The following is a 6,633-nucleotide window of genomic DNA, read 5'->3' as shown; positions in this document are numbered from 1 at the left end:
TATAAACCTCACCTCTCTGCTGAAGTAAGAGACGCCCATATGTGGGATGTATATCACAGCAGTTTTCATCGTTTTGCTGATCTGTGTGCACAGGAGTTGTTTAAAAAAAAATAAATAAAGGTCTTTTTCGGCGTGTTGTTATCTGATAAACAATTCTGTTACAGTCAATCTCTTTTGTGTCCGTAACCATGGCCCTTATCCTTGGGAAGACTTTATGACTTTAGGGATGCATCGTTAAATAGGACCCATTTTGAAGTCAGATCAGTGGGTGGATCTGTGTCTGTTAGAAAGGTGAGACTTTAGTCATGGACTCCAGGCGCCTCATTTACCAACCATTCTTTGGAAGATGAGCTATGTTTTATTATGCCTCTGATATATCCATATTGTTACCATGGTCTAGTTGAATGTTCAGTTCTGATTGGCTCTGGAAGTCCTATTGGTGTACATTAACTTCTGATATTTGGACTCTCATGGAACTTTTCAAGTAGTTCTGGTCAAAAAACCTTTACACTGTTCTAAATTCATGCTCAGCAGCTGTTAGAGGTGTAACCATAGCAACCTGAGGCAGTCATATTTTCTAAGAATTAAAGCTGAAGTTCTCTGAGGATGCAAAATAGCAAATTTAAAACAACAATGAGTGATTCCATTATTTCATTAAATTTAACTTTGATGACTGGGATGCTGCTGCATCCGTTTCACATCACCTCGTGGTGCATAAAGAGGATATTATTCTGTTTAGCTGGGATTGGAAGGACTGTTGCAGTTATTAGAAAGGCCATCAGGCATTGCTATGGAAAAGGAATTGTTGCTTTAGTAAAACTTTTTATTTTGATTGCAAAAGTATGAAAAATAAATAAACATGATTAAATGAGGGCTTTTATTCATTTGTTGTCCATTAATCATTATGTTCATTATGTTTTTATGTTTTAGGATTGACGTCATAGAGTGTCTCAAATATTTCCTAAAGTTTTCGGACATCTCTTGTAATAGTGGCTGCCATTGGTTCTGAGTTCAACCACCCAAATTCACCTCTGTAACATAGAGACCTCTCGCATTAGTCTTTTCCAGTGAGTTGACACCAGCACTGCTCAGCACCGCCCACCTCAGCGGCCTCCTTCTCAATACTACTTCATACTGAGAAATATTTACCACAGAAATCCAGCTTTTTGTTTTCACTGATAAATTTACCATATTGAGAGAGAAATGCACTGAAAAGGAGAGATACCTAGCTGAAGACATCAGACATGCATAACACAGAGTCATGATACAGAGTCTTTTTGTTGGAAACTGAACTCCATTAGGTACAGGTACTAAAACAGTAAACATTTCATTTTCATGGATGAATTTTGCAAAGTAAGAGAAAAAAAAAAGACCTTAAAAAGTGCTAACGCCTTCCAGCCTCACTCTGCACAATAGAAGTCCATAATTGAAACTTGTAAGATAAAAACTATTAGTGTGGATAAAAATCAGTGAATTTTTCAATTCCACCAACAGGACAATCTGCTGTCTGGTAAAGTGTGAATCAGGTGGAGGCCTTGGTTAACCTCTCTGTTCCTGTATGATATGGATCTGTGCTGATTCAACATTGTAGAAAGCAACCAGGAACTCCTCATGTTTCTCCATATCTTTATTTTACTTGACTATTCAATGTTAAGAAAATACAATGAGGACATGGTTAAAATAAAAAATAAAACGTTACTATGTAACAGAGCTGGTGATGCTCATGTTTGCAAATTATAGGCTAATATTGTCAACAACTAATCTTCATTTACAAAGTGGCAATGAAAGCCAGTGAGATCTGAAACTGATTAAAAAACATATTTATCAAAGTTCATCAGTTTCACCATCAGATCTCACTGTTCTTCCTCAGCTGTAGATTAATGATCCACAATGACACAAAATAACTCAGATGAGACAGGCTGATACAAACGGACTTCAGTGGAATCATGAATTCATTATTTTGTCATGAACATTTATTTACAATTTATTTACAGGAATAATCAGACTGAGGGACTCTCAGTCTTCTACCTCAGGCCAGAGGCAGCAGAAGAAGGTGTTTCTAAGCCACCTTAAGAATCTTCGGAATCCAGTCTCGGGGACCTCATCCTGTGCCCCATCAGTGGAGACGTGACCTGATGATGATCTGCTTTTCCCCTCACCCTCCAGGACTGAAACCATCATTTCAGGTTCAGTCTGCAGGGCATGAAGAGGCTGTGACTGCGTCGCAAAAGCAGAGTCGGGTTCCTGGTTTGGTGAGGGCTCTTGTGGTTCGCCCTCAGTGGCAGCAGAGGGGACACCATTAAATCCAACTAAAAGCTCTGGAGCTTGTGCGATACCAGGTTCTTGATCCTGATAGGGCTGCTCTTCAACTGCCTCACCCCCCAGGACTGAGACCATAACTGTAGGTTCAGCTGGTGGGGTATCAGTGGGTGTTGGTGACGGCGTCGCAGCAGCGGGGTCTGGGTCTTGGCTCGATAAAGACTCCTCCTCATGAACTGGACTGACAGAAGAAAACTTTCTTCGTTCATCCATGCTGATGGTGGCAGGAAGTTCAGCCTTGTTCAGAGGTGTGGTCTTCTCAACAGGAGCTGGTAGGACTACATGTGGAGTGTGGTTTTTTGTTTGCTGGCTCATATTCAGAGTCACAGCAGTGAGCCCTGAGGGTTTGTCAGCGTTGATACCTGATCCAGTCTGACGCTGAAACAGGAAACAGACGTAAAACACAGCAGCCTTGGCGATGGTTTTTAACAGCTCTGCGTCGAAGGTGTTGATCATCCTCCGCAGAGTTTCAGGAGAGTACCTCTGTCTCACCTTTCCCTCTAAGGAGCGGACCATGAGGTCCCTCACTGAGCGGGGGAAGAAGGCCTGTTGGAGTGAGGTAGACAGAGAGGACGATACTCCATCCATAACTGCTTTGCTCACGCTGACAGCCAGCTTAGAGAGCTGTTCTGAGGGCATGTCCCTTGAAGTTGTTCTTTTGGGAACCCAAAAGGCCTGCAGTACTTTTGGGACCAAATCCAGAATCACCTCTTGTGGACTCAGCTTCTTGGAGATGGGAGGTTGTTCTAGTTGCGCCACCAGGGTTCTTGCATATTCATGAGCCTGGCTGAGGACTTTTGGGTGCTTGTAGGAGGGAGGGATGTTGTTTGGAGACTCCAGCAGACGTTTTGCCTGAAACTCCACGTCCCTGTGAAGCATCCTGGTGTTTACTTCCCACACAAGCTTGAGTAGAGCCTTCACGTCCTCGTCCTCATAGTCCTCCAGCTCAAACTCCCACAGCTGTACTCGTAAGGTCTTTTTGCTCTCCTCCACCAAAAAGTTAGTCATATCCTCCACCGTGATTTTTGACGGGAGTTTATTCTTCAGTTGAAGCTGCAACAGTTCAGTCACAACTGCAACCTTCACTTTGAAGGATTGAACGTGCCAGCAAATTTGCATGGCACGTTCGTAGATGGGTGCGTCGAACAACACTCGCACAGGCTTGTAAATTCCTTCATTGAACTCCATCCTAAAGCAGTTTCTGTACGCCAAACACAGAAAAAGATCGCACGATACGCTAACCAGGAAACTTCCAAACGATTCAAATGTAACTTGACAAAGTTGAAAGTAGACCAACTGGGTTGAATCTCCAGGCTTGAATCAGCAGACTGTCTCAGAGAACTGAATTTATAGAGTCTTAGAATGTGATGTCACAGTAGACTATAATCAGCAATCTAGAATTCATGGTTTAGAACTCTTGTCACCATGGCAACATGGAGATATTTACATACATTCAAATACACAAGAGTTTTGTTGTTGAGACTGTCTCCCATGGAAAAGTTGTCATCAAACAATTCAAACTGTGGTTCCCAGGGCCGTTTCTGGGCATAGGCGATACAGGCGGTTGCCTAGGGCGCCACGCTGAGGGGGGCGCCGTCACGAGCCCTGAGCATTTTTAATAGTTCCACCAATGTAACAGAGCATCAACTCCATTCCTCTAACCTCTGCGCCCCTCATTGGTGAAACAGTCCAGGCCCACCTCGCTGCTCTCTGTCTCTCTCTCCATGCACGCCCCCAGTACACACTCACTGGGAGCCCAGCAAGACGTTCAAGCGTTCTTTTTCCTCGTTAACAAAACGCTTAACGGACAGGATGTTGAGATAGAGTCCTGCGTCGGACAGCTAACACCCTACCTGCCCATTCCCCCTGATTTCCTGATAATTAACACCTGCCTGTACAGTGTGTGTCATCTCTCCCTCCCACCTGTACCTGCAACATGCTCGTCCAATTCCTCCTAAAGTCTGACCATCCACATAAAACACGGAATGACAGAGGCTGCGTTCAGTTTAAGAAATTATAATATTGTGTTCACTTAAGCACTGCCCTTGACAAATATGGTTTTTCACTGTTCTAGTCAAAGTTTTCTCACTGAATGGAGCGTGAAAGAAAAGTCTAACATCCTTGCCAGCCATAACGCTCTAAAAACATCAGCTGACAGCCTGGAATAATTTAACCCTGGTTATATTAATGAGAGTAATGTCAGGGTCATATTTGCAGACTTTATGTACACATTGTTTGTTTTTTAAGCCGTAGGTGGAATTATTTTCCTGATCATTGTTCATGAGTGCAAAAAAGCTCAGCGTACGTCAGTCAGCTTCTACAGGGAGTTTGTTTTTACTCTGTTTGCCGCTCTCTGTCCCTGTCCTCGTCTGTAAATTAAACGCTTTATGAAAAGAGGCCAGTTTTTATGGATAGAAGGGATTTCCACTTAAATAACAGAATGTTGGCTCAGTATCTCTGTGCCAGTCTCTTCCTGTGCGTCATGAGGTGCATCAGAGCAGTGGAGACGCTGATACTGTATGTCTGCAGCGCTATGAGGAGCGTTACAGCTTCTGTGTGCATTTAAGGAATTATAATGTGCCCTGTTTATGAACTTAAACAGTTTAAGTGCAAGCAAAAAATAAATTCAGACCTGATCCCAACACAGCCATCTAACTTTTTTCTTTTAGCAGAGCTAACAGGATAACTATCTTTAAAAACTGCTGCAGGTGCTCTTGAACTATGTCTGTAATTAATTATGTCACGATGTGTTAATAACCTTATGTTTCTGACACTGTTTTGGCATTATGATATGTAAACCTTGTGTGGTGGATAAGTTCATCAGTCAGAAGTGGAGCCATGGGGTGGATTGTGGGGTCTATGCCCCTAATGTTTTCTCAAAACATTAAGTCTTTAACTTTGGTAAAAATATGTTATCTCTGACTGATGAATGTAAAAAGAAATATCTTGTATTTTGATAAACAGAGTGACCCTGCTGATCACAACATGGAAATTTCATTATTGTTGCCAAACTGAAAAAAAAAAAAAAAAAAAAAAAAAATCGGATGTTTTTTTAGTTTGAAAAGCTTTAAAGCACATGGTACAGAATAAATAAAAACCTTACTACTAATATTTCTGCGTTTTTTTTAAGAAATATGTATCTGTAACCACACATTTGGCAGCGAGGCGGCAAATTGTAAGTTAACCTAGGGCACCAAAATGGCTAGAAACAGTCCTGAGACCGATGCCATATTAAACCCTATGGATTAAGAATGGGATGTTACTTCATATGCGAGTCAAGGCAGGTGAGCGAATACTTTTGGCAATACAGTGTATGTATAAGCTATCTGTTATTATGAGGTATTATGATTATATAAGGGCCACTCTAGATAAAGCAACAAAACTGGTCAGTAAAATTTAAAGATAAACTAAAAATTCTTAATTTTAAAATGTAATAAACTTACAAGAAAAAATAAGAATTTCAAATTTTAAAAGTTGTAAATGTATAACAACCAAAACTTTGAAGATTTGGAATTACAAAGTTGAAAATCCAACCACAATTTTTAGTTTGGTTTCTTGTACAGTTATGACTTTACAATGTTGTATATATATGATTTCAAAAACTTGAATTTTTTTAGATTTTAATATCAACATTAATGACTTTTTAAGCTCTGATCTTTTTAATTTTTTCCCCGTTAATTTAAAACTTTTTAACTGATATTTTTAGGGGGGTTTTCCCATAAATTAATGACTTTTTAAACTCCAATTTAATTTTTTCCCATAATTTTACATCTTATTAAACTCTGATATTTTTACTTTTTTTCACCATAAATTTACAACTTTTTAACTGACATTTTTGGTGCCCCCCCCCCAGAAATGTGACTTTTTAAATTCTGAAATTTTGAGTGAGTTTTCTTGTGAAAATAACTCAAAATCTGAAAAAAATCTATTTTTTCCCCCAAAAAATTTGTGAAAATTTTGGTGCCCCCCTAGAGGTGCCTTGAGAACCACTGCCATAGTGCATCATGTTTAACTAAAAAGTTACTACTTTTATCTCTCCGTGGTCAACTAACATGACTATACAGCCATGATAGTTGTTGGAACATTTCTTTACATGCAGTCTGCATGAAAGAAAATATTTATCAAAAAATCCCAGAGTTTACTGGATCCCATTTCTGTACAAGTAAAATAATTCCCATGCAGATAATGATCTTCAATCAACGGCATTCCCTCCTTAAAGTACTGCTACCTGGGTGTCTGAATCTACTATACATGGAAGCATCCTCCTTCCCTGCTGCCTTTCAACTCAAAATGAATGATACCTTTTTATTTCAA

The sequence above is a fragment of the Cheilinus undulatus genome, linkage group 8 (genome assembly GCF_018320785.1).
Source record: "Cheilinus undulatus linkage group 8, ASM1832078v1, whole genome shotgun sequence".
In the NCBI taxonomy this organism is placed as follows: Eukaryota; Metazoa; Chordata; class Actinopteri; order Labriformes; family Labridae; genus Cheilinus; species Cheilinus undulatus.
Note: the sequence above shows the minus strand (reverse complement) of the source record.